This window comes from Pinus tabuliformis, chromosome 3_2 (assembly GCF_031772625.1).
Source record: "Pinus tabuliformis cultivar Carrire ecotype Pingquan chromosome 3_2, CPIR1, whole genome shotgun sequence".
Taxonomy (NCBI): domain Eukaryota; kingdom Viridiplantae; phylum Streptophyta; class Pinopsida; order Pinales; family Pinaceae; genus Pinus; species Pinus tabuliformis.
The window spans coordinates 853,423,874-853,435,297 of NC_142302.1; the positions used below are offsets into that span (position 1 = coordinate 853,423,874).

At 35.2% G+C, this 11,424-nt stretch overlaps 1 pseudogene; it reads right to left on the reverse strand.

The window, feature by feature from the left end:
• Positions 1-1,759: 1,759 nt before the first annotated feature.
• LOC149183343 (protein-L-isoaspartate O-methyltransferase 1 pseudogene) lies at positions 1,760-2,283 on the reverse strand (annotated as a pseudogene).
• Between the last annotated feature and the right edge of the window lie 9,141 nt (positions 2,284-11,424).

Sequence of the window (11,424 nt, forward strand, 5' to 3'; positions counted from 1 at the left end):
CTTCTGGTAACGCTGGGACCTGAAACTTATAGCAACTGAAACTTAAAGCAAGTAGATGTTCTGTAGCATGTTGAAATTTTCAGAGGATGCAGTGCCCAGTTTTTTTTTGGTAGCTTTTCTTCTTTGCCTAAGAGAATTTCTTATTACCTACATTTGTGATTGGAAAGTGTTCTTAATTATGTTATATGTGATTTTATGATTAATTTAGTTTAAATAAAAGTCCAAAGTTTTGAAGATCAAAGGAACTGTGATAAATAGCATTATTTTCAGTTGAAGTCAGGAGAGTAGTAGGCTCTTGTGACCATATTCTAGACATTCAAAAGTAATTAATGATCTAGAAAGTGGAAGGGTTGTCACTGGTTGATTCTCATATTTTTAATTAACCCTCCATTTTTAAGGTTTACCTAGTCAAGGACAAGAGCTAGAAGCACTAATTCAATTTGTTAGAATAAATTATGTTCTTTAATACAGTTAGATCTATTTTTTTAAACGAGTTATGCTTTCCATGGAGATGTTATTAGCAAACTTATGGTTTTCTGACCTGGGCCTGTGCTTGGGCTTGGGGTTCAGTTCTAGAGGTGATGGAAATGGAAGCCTTGCCAAACCTTTATTGCATAGATTAAAATAGGCCGTAAATGAATTATATATGACTAGGGCCCTCCAGCAACAATCATAATCTAAAAAGTAAATTGGAATTGCCATATCTTGAATAAGATCACCGCCTTCGCTTTTAACTTTTCAATGCTGAGATTTTTAATGTTGCCAACCCATCCAACAACAGTATAATATATTATTTTTAGAGCAAGATTTGAAAAAAAATGATTGTAAAATACAATAATCCATCGGGAATCGTGAACAACTAAAAAATCACTAACCTGAACTTTGAAGCACCGATTTGTAATTGAGCCAATCTTGAGCTGGGCGACACTGCGACAGGCGTAAGTTTGAATGGGCAATGCGTTGAGAGAGACTGTGCACTGTGAATCATGAACTCGATTGTACAAAGAAAACAAGCCCACGGGCCACATTCGTTGGGTGAAACATAGGGAGACCATGCAGTGGCATGCACAGATCCCCGAATTTCGAAATCATCCAGGGAAAGATTCCAAATTTTCCCAGAGAAAAAATCTTCGGCTAAGGGACATTTCCACAATTCATTGAGCTACTTGCCTGAAACAGTGTGTGTGACGGGCGTAAGATAAGGGAATGGCGTTTTTCAACCGAATTCCAACCTTAAGCAACGGGCGTAAGAATGTTTTGGAAAAAGTTCCAAACGTCAAAAAAACGTTTTCTACTCTTCCGGGCACGTCAGTCAAAACGGGCATGGACAAATTTCAGCCGTCAAATACGTTTAAAAAACCTTATGACGGGCAAAATGCCCGTCAAATTCCATCCCTGGTTGCCCCCAAGGTGACTGCTCACGTGCTACTGGAGCATTTATTTACCTACGTACTTTTCTGCTCTATTAATGCCATCCCTGTCAAATAGAAATTTCCATCGTCAATCTGTTGCTGTTCGCAGAAGCTTATCCGTTGTGCATTCAAGATGGTCATAATAACGTGACAAGCTTATCCGTTGTGCATTCAAGATGGCCATAACAATGTGACAATCACACTGTAGTCTTTTACTCTTCGATCTTTTCTCAAGGCCAATTGTTATCTAGAATTTCATATACTCGATATTTAGTCCGAAGTCGACTTATACATTTTAGCTTCTGTACAGCTATTGAGGTCGTTTCAGGTGGTAAAGCCACCAAAGTTCATGATATTTTCAATGTTTCCAGAACTTCTACAGCTATTGCACCTACATGGATAGCATCATAAAGTCCTCCATCTGGAAAACTTCTTCCCATCACCCACATGAATGGAAAGAGCTCCTTTGTCTAACAAATGAGTAGCAGGTCTCCTTTATCGATTCAATAGACCTATCCACTAGCTGAGAAATGAGTTCCACTCCCACAGTTCTCCCAGTCTCTCCAACCATCAATGCAAAAGCACCGGGTAATTACCCAGAACCAGAGCGAACATCAAGTACACGATTGTTTGACAAATAATCAAGACATTAGGCATGAGGAGCGGATATAGTAGCGTTGTAAGTTGTAACCTATATACACTGAGGAGAGTAAATATAAGCACTTCTCTAATCTAGAACGTAATCTGCTCGATCAGTTTGTATCATGGCATCAACTGCAACTTTAGACTGAAGAATTCCATATTTTTGTGGTCGGTCTATGAGCTTGGAATTGGAATTTGAATTCCAATCTGTGGAGGGGATGATCCCCATAGTCCTGAACTGTAGGACTTAACCTTCAGTAGAAAATTACGAGATTAACATATATTATTATTAATAATGCAACTCCGACCATGAAATTTGGAAACCATGCCCTTGTTGGTCTTGCAATGATCCGTCCAGCTCATGTCGAAGATCTAGTTTCAAAATTTTCAAAACACTTCAAGGCGGATTTCTCCAATTGGTCCCAAAAAACACTGTCGTTATTGAAAATCAAGGGGTTTTGGGGCTTTACACTTATTAGAAGAACTGTAACGGCATAGGATGAGTGGATTTATGCAGGGTAGCTATTTTCGTTTACATCAATCAGCTCCACAGCCTTAGCAACAGTAAACATCTCGAGGAATGTGTGTATTAAATATTCAATATATCCATATTATCGTTTAGTCTGAGATGGGGGCCACAGATGGGTGGAGAGCTTACGATTTTTGCTATTGTGCTTCGCTAAGTAGTGAAATATTTTAGTAGTGACATGCATTTGTATGTTGTTGTGGGTATATGTGCAGTACCTGGAATTTTGGGAACAGTTGCAAAAGCAAATATTCAAGCTGGTAATGCTAGATTTAACATATGCAATTCTAGAAAAGGTGCATTTTGTTTTTTTGGGTTGTACGCTTGACTTATCGAAAATTTATTGCTGTTACGGTGGAAAGAAGTGTTGACCATCTTTGATTGGATACCATTTTTAATTCCAAGTTTAGTGAAGTTTGGGTTGACTATGTTACATTGATTCACTATGTGAGTTTGGTAGCTTTTTGGTTCAAGCTAGTAATCCGAGGATTCAAAGCATTCGATGCCACAATCACCCACAAGATGAAAATCCACTCTAGAATAACGATAATTTATGAATAGTTTTCTTTTGTAAGTTGTAACTTTTTGAAATTCAGTTCAATTCGCATTTATATATATATTTATTTATTTGAAATTGACATTTTTTATTCGTTACTTTTGGTTTGTTAACAAAATGACTTGAATTCAGGATTTATTAGAGTTATTGAACACTCTAATAGTGTTTACTATTGATGGTACAGTCAAAATCGATAAAGCCACTCATTCTAAGCTTCTAACCTATTTACAAGATGCATAGAACAAGATCTATTTTATCTAGATCGAATCATAGCTTTAGTGACATGAACTATAATAAAGGAATCTAACATTCTAAATTGGTTTTTGTTTAGAACAATACTCTATTTGAGATTGATTACCATTAGCATCCAACACTTGGTTAGATCAATGATGTCATTTCAAGAGCTACTTAATGAAGATGCATAATTTGGACTTGAACTTCCCAAGCCCACCATCAGACCTTGGGAAGAAGTCATCAATAACAAGCATAGAATTGGACATGGGTATGACAAAGATTCAACATTTCACTTTTCGGACCACTCTAAACCAATCCAGTATTAGAGAGTTGAATTTCTTCAAGACAGTTCATCTTCTCTTGCTCCTCTTTCCCATCCACTTCATATTGTCAAATGACAACATTGTGATTGACTTGTTCACTTAAAAGATCGTTGTTTTGATCTTCATCCTTGTGAGCATTGTGGAAAACATACTTATGTCTTAGACAATTGTTCCACAAACAAGACTCCTACAACAATAAAGATTCACCTTGGATCAATCACTTCTTGGAAATGGTCTTCAATAACCAAGAAGTCATATTGGTCATACTATAGAGTTCATTTTCAAGTATTGACACATTATATCGTGGATATATCTTCATCTTCTCAACTTGTATCTAGCTGGTGTGTGGGGGGGGCAGGTGTGGGGGATTGATAGTCAACTACTAGCTTCAAAGTCATATAAAACAAGCTTGAGCCACAACTTGAACTAAAGTTAGTCAAAGCCATAGTCAGAGTTATAGCTAAAAACAAACTGATTTTCCATCAATACCAGTTGGTTTGTGGTCATCCTTAAACCACCACATGATAGAAGACTTATTGCTTCTACTAGAGAACAATTTTTGGTCTTTTTCAAACCACCATCACAATAGTTTGTTGTCATATTTAAACAATCATTAAGGAATACATCCATTTTGTAAAAGACATCACTTTTTAGCTAGATTCAAAATTGTTCCAGAACTATTTCGAGCCAAGTTTTAGAGATATTGGCCAACCTTAAGCCACCACCAATAGATGTCTTTAGCTTGTGCTATTCATTTTGTTTGTGGTCTTCTTTAAACCACCATATTCAAAAAGCACATGCAACCATCGTCTATTATCCACCTTTTTATTTCAACTCCATTCTTGAACTTAGGTACAACCTTTTGGATTAAGTGGGGATTGATGGACACTTAATCAATTAGGGTTGGTGTGGAGGAACTTGGACCATCACTAGTAGTCCAAGAGGCCTTGGAAGGATAATCCAAAGGTCACATGTAATTGTATTTATATGTATAATTGGTTAATAAAATGAAATCCTATGCTTATCAAATCTTACATTTTCAATTTAGTGAGTTCAATGACATGAAACACAATTGATTGAATGAATCCCTTGAATTCTAACACAATTAAAGACATAAGGAGATTAAAAAAAAAAATTGAGTAACGAACTTCTAGAAGATACTCATTTACCATGGATCTACAATTATGTATGTTTGTATTTTCCAAAAAAAAAAGTATATTTTATGTAAGCCATGAAAAAAGTTAAATTTATCTGTGTTGAGGAATTAATGGAACCAAAATCAAGAAAATGAGGTTTAAAAATCTAAAACTTTACTTTCCACAATAATATATTATTTATGTGTAAATGGCAATTAACTTATACTGTACCCATGACATAATCACATAAATTGTAAATCAAAAGTATATCCCTATCACTACTATATTATTGCTATAATAAAAATGGAAAAAGCTACCAACAATAAAACATTGAAGAATAACATATGGTCTTTTAAAATGCCATTTTATAATAATAATAATTATTTTGAAAGATTATATATAATAATAATTTTTTTAAAGAATTATATAAAAGTATATGGTTTAATAAATAAAAAAATAAGATATATATTTATTTGGAAACAAAATCTCCTTTTAAGATGTTTAATGATAATGATGGAAATGTCCTTTCTTAATGAGACGCGGCCTAATTAACAATAATGCATAGAAAAGATAAATAGAGATTCCTAAGACCGGAGGGAAAATGGAAAAAAATACTAACCATTTTTTTCTTTACATAAAAGAAAGTTCACATGTGTGTTTTTGGAAACAAAGTGAACTCTGTAACTTAGAAGACAATAAAATAAAAGGAATTTCACAATTTTGTTCCCAATTTGATATAAAAAATGTAAAATTGCAATAATTTTGTAAATGAATATAAAAATTATTTGGATGATGCTATTCATCCTTCTTTTTCGAATATAAATATTATTTGAATGATGGTACTCATCATTATTTTTCCATATACGTAGAGAGATTTATCTAAATAAATTTTTATCTAACTTGATTATAAAAATATACGATTATAATAATTTGGCAAAAAATTGCAATATTATTAAAATTTTATTAATTTTAATTTGATTATTTAATAAATTTTAATATTATTAAATTTAGAGAAAATTATTAAATTTAGAATTGATATTTATGAGAAGTAATTTGCTAGGTCTTTTGGCTCTTCTAAATCTAAAATTGGCAGCCAGAATAGTACTCAGATCCCCTCAATCACAGCAACGACAAAGCTTCCCTCAACACAATTACTAACTCCTAACTATGACCAAGCTTGGAGAGAAGGTATGAGCTCATCCTAGCAAAACATTGTCTTAAGAGATGACAACCCTAAACCATATCCAAGCAATGAGCATCAAGCACAAGCCATGGCTAAGGAGAATAAGGATAGTACACCATTACAGGCACAATGAAAATTTCGATACAAGATAAGGTGGCTTATAAAAGTTGGGGAAAACCTTAAATATGAGGTAAGATCCAACAAATTTGACAGCAACATACAATATATGAAAGACCATTCTCTTATCTACAAATTTATCACATTCTAGTACATTGGAAGGGACCTAGTAAGATGGATAGAACACAAATGGCAACCAAAAGGTCATGTGGATCTAGAGTTAGGAGCAAAGGGCTTATTTACATTCATTTTCAATAATTTTGAGGACCAAGTCAAAGTTTTTGAAAATTATCCATACCTTTCAACAATGTTGGGCTATTCCTGAAATTATGGGAAGATAGTTATCACCCAGAAAAAGAACAAATCTTGGTGGCCTTAGTATGGGTTTGAGTGTTCTCACTTCCCAAAAATTTTTGGGATCTTGAAATCCTTGAGGGTATTGGAAATACCATATGATTCTTTGTGAAAATTTCAGAACTCACAAGGAGAGAGTGCTACACTTAATATGTTAGAATATGAGTATATATGAATATCTCTCAACCATTGTTGGAATCCATTGAGATTTCATACCAAGATGAAACTTGGAAACAAACCCAATAGTATGAACATGTGCCCTTCTATTGGCATCTTTGTCATGAATATGATCACTTATTCTAGAACTACCTACTTCTCCAAGAAGAGACCAAGAAATATCTTCATCTGAAAGATCGAGAGAGCTTTAGATGATCCGTGACCAAACTAAGAAATCAATCTAAACAAATTCCACCTATTAAACGAATAGGAAAGCCTCTTCAATCCAAAAACAATTTTTTGTTTCTCTCAAATCATGAGGGAGATCCCTCTATCTCAAAAGATATTACGATTCTTGACCCAAGAGAAGGGGGAATAAAAAAAAAAACTAGCATCACAAAAAAAGAAAAACCCGTGAAGGTAATCTAGGTGTTATAACCGAGGATGAGAAGCTTCTATTGGATGCTTTAACAATTAAACCAAAAGAGTAGGGAGAAATATTAGACCATAATGAACAAAATTTGATAAATTATATTGAAGAAAGGAAGAATATTGATCCAACGAAAATCCCAATACTATCAAGTCTATCTCAGAGTAAAAGATCAACTTTAGGATTCAATAAAAGCAGTGGGATCAACTAGTGGGGGAGTGGGGCTCCAAAATTTCTCAACAGAGAACAACATATACATCAAAAAGAAAGTAAAATACATGGATGTAGGACTAATAAATCCTATATTAAATAGATGGTGATCATCTAGTTAATAGAGAAGAGGACATGAATTTTCAGATGTGGTTTCCTCCTTAAAATACTCTTCCCAATGAAAGTCATCTCCTAGAATATCAAATGATCTAGGTGGATATTGGTGACCACCCACCTATGCCACTTGGATCCCTAACACCATTCCTTCCATTTTCCTATTTTCCATCATACATTCTATTTTTGGTAGTTTTTTGGGTCCTAAACTTCCAAATATGTTTTGACACCCTAAATGACCTTATTTTTGGAAAATGGGCAAACACATAGCCTATGAAAGGGGTTTGCAGTCGAAAGTTGTTTTCCTTGGATGGATATTTCTAATGACATATCACGTGCACCAAACGAAGATTGTATGCCAAATTTAGGAACCTAGGAAGTTGCTGACGATGCTAGATACTATCAACATAGAGGAGGTATCCCCATTGTGAAGTCCCAATTAGAACTCACATCATTTGGAGTAGGAGCCCCATACTAAGTATCAGCCCAACCAACATAACACAAAGGCTTGTTTCGGTTTCAACAGATAACATAAGAGATTATATACATAAACCTTGTTCAAGCAAGTAAGTTGACATTGTGAAACATTGATTGCAATGTGTAAAAGGAGACCTTCATGAGCGGGAGAAAAAAAGTGAGTCTCTCGAAGGAAGTAATAATACTAACCTAAGAGAGACACACGAGAGCATAAAAATATTCGTTAGTAGAACAATTCACATAATGATTGTAAAGCGAATACAACACACATTCAACAAGATAAGTACCAAAGCCATCGAAATAGTTCAATTTCTCTAGTACATATGAACACAACATATAATGTAAACATCCCAAGAATAGTCATAAAACATTTGCAATACATGCATGAAAATTTGTTGGCTCATTTAATTCAATTAGGTGAAATATCCAAGTATACAGTTACAGTGATGAGGCACTAGTTCTAGTAGTGGAACATTAAGTCACTTCTTGCTTCTCCAAAGAATAATTTTCTCTCCTATGCCAAGTAGAGAAGCCAAGACTAGCTCTCCAAACTTAAGCCTCAAAAACCTCTTTATTGAGTTTGAGGTTGCTTTTATAATAAGGGGAATTACCTTTCATATATTCATGACTCTTGAATTACCCTCATGACTCTTGGACTACCAATGTGTCTTTTGGACTTCTAAACAAGTCTTGAACTTCTAATGACTTTTGGACTTTTATACAATATTTGTCCATATATGACTATGTGACTCTTCATGTTCCAATTATGGCTCTTGGACTTCCACACATTACACTTTGTACTTTCTTTAGAATACATCATATTCTACATGATGTGGCAAGACACATGGACACACATTAACTATTATGATGACACTGGTGCAAATTATAACTTGAGAATGATGACATGAGATTCGTGATGAGGTGGCAATGCCAAGCTATCTTCCTTGATGTTTCATCTTGCATTCTTGATGATAGATATGATATATGCTTCATCTTCATGAAAGGTCCACTTTGTTGCTCATCTTCACCCTCCAAAGGGTCTTTGATCAATATTTGAATCATCATGCAATGTCTTTTTTTTTTATCTCGATCCATGATCCGCTTCATGTATCCATGACTATTCCTTTTTCTTCTTCTTTTCTATAGGTGCTTATTTATGCTTTCTCCTTGTTATTTGCATAAGAATCTCTTTATCATAATGAGATAGTACTCCTGCGAATGAAGATAATTCATGGCAAGGCAAAATCAGTCTTAAAACATCTATTTTATCACTACTTATCTCATGGAATGATCAGTTCATGATAGGCCTGTGAGAGGATTAAAAGAAGGAGGCTTGATTAGAAGGGCACAATCAAACTCATCAAGGCTCACAAGAGGCCTTCAAGGTGAGCTTGTGCACTCAAACAAGGGAGAGAGAAATCAGGGGAACAAGGGCACACTCTGAAGAGATGAAGTAGTAAGGCTTCAGGCCTTCAGGCCTTCATGGACCTGCACTCAAGGACAAGGATGGTGCACTACAACATGCCGAAGGGATGAAGGGAAAAAATTCAAGCCTTCAAGCTGCACTCATGTGCTCAAGGATGACGTAAGGGCGCATGCTGAAGAGATGAAGGAGAAACACTCAAGCCTTTAGGATGCGCTCATGCACTTAAAGAGGGCACATTTCTTCATACCAAAGGAGTGTGCTCATGCTTCAGGCTTCATGACTGCACCATACACTCAAAGGGAAGGATGAAGCTTCATGATTGCACCATGTGCTCTAAGGCTTTGTGCTTGGTGAGTGTGCCATGCTCTCTACGAGAATAATGAAGCTTCATGCTTCATGAGTGCACCATACGCTTAAGGAGGGCACAATTCTTCGTGCCAAAGGAGCGCGCTCATAGTCTCAAAGTGCACTCATTGTTTTGAGGTACGCTTAGGCACTCGGTGTGTACTTTTGAAGGAAAGAAGGACCTTCTTTATCTAGAGTTCACTTTTTCATTGATCATTTGAAGTTCACTTCATTGTTTTGAAGTGTGCTTCATTGTTTTGAATTTCACTTAAGCTTGGAAGGGCACAATTTTCTCCAACAGTGGATACATGTTCATCTGGAATGCATTTTTCACTAAGGGAGGTAGCACAAGACTAGGTGACTTATCCTTAAGAAGTACTAATGCACTGTGAGAGGGAGGAGACCTTAGAAAAGGCAGTGCACAAGTATTGGAGGAAATATATGTCAATGAGGCTCATGAACAAGTTGCGCTTATCGCCTAGGAAGAGAATTAATGCCTTTAGAACTTGTGTTGGGCTGAAGGACCAAGAAGAGGTCTCACAATGGCTAAGTGTGAGACCAAAAGAGTAGGAGAAATAAATGCATCCTAATATGACTCAAACATAAGTCATACAAATAAATGCCATCAATACAAGCCAATGGATTTCACAAGACTCATGAACAATAGGAACACATTAAAAGAACAACAAAGCGACACCCATTTCTAAGTGCGACAGTTGAAATGACACAATACAACACTTAGAACACAATCTATGATAGATGTGACGAATGATGAGGCTCAAGATTGCAACAAGAATGTTGCAACTCCCAAGGACCAACTTTAATTATCAACCTAGGGTTTGTAAAAACTTAAGAGGTGTTGGCACTATATGTGCAGCATACAATGTGTCCTTTGTTAATCTGATGTAATGGAGTGAACATCATGAAATATAACCTAAAATAATTGTAGAAATTGAAATGCTACTTTCTCAAATGTAAACACTAATCCTAATTGCAGAAATGGAAATCAAACACTAGCCTAATTGTAGGATGTGAAAGTTGCATTGAAAAGGGAACCTAGACTTAACTTAAGAATAAAGAAAGTAAACTAATCTAACATGCATGAAGGAAAGAGAATGTAATCAATCACTGCATTCCAAAGAGGTTAGATCCATTGACACATTTCATTATATACTTCATGTGGTAATCAAGGAAATCATTATTGTGGTATCCAATTCATAAAGCATTAACCCAAATTGTTGAGATGTGTTGCAGGGGTAAAAAGGAAAATTATAAATGGTATTTAGTATTCCCCAATCATGTATTTAGAGCCTAGGGGTCATTATTCATCTAGAATAAGTCAAAGTTGCAGTGGGGATCAAAACTAGTGAAGGAAAGTGATGCTATAGGTTTGCTATTGGTGATTGCTACAAGAGGTCTGTAATGCTACATGAGCTAGACTCTTTCTAAATTCCCAAGTAAATCAAACTCAAATGGGATGGAATTTTTTTTGTTAATAAGTAAGATGTCTCAGATCTCCATTCCAATGCATTGGGGTAAATTTTGTTATTAAATTTAATTTTTTTATGACCTAATACAAGTGGAATCAACTCAAATGAAGCTCGTTAATGTGTTCTAAAAAAAGAAGAAAATTACTACTATTTGGCTACAAGGGACTTCCAGAAATTCTATATTTATGAACTAGTAAACCAATCCAAGTAGCTCAATAATGAATATGAATTTTCAAAGTTGTTCTAAGGATGTGTCATGCTTTTGACTCTATAAATAACCTTCAAAATAACTT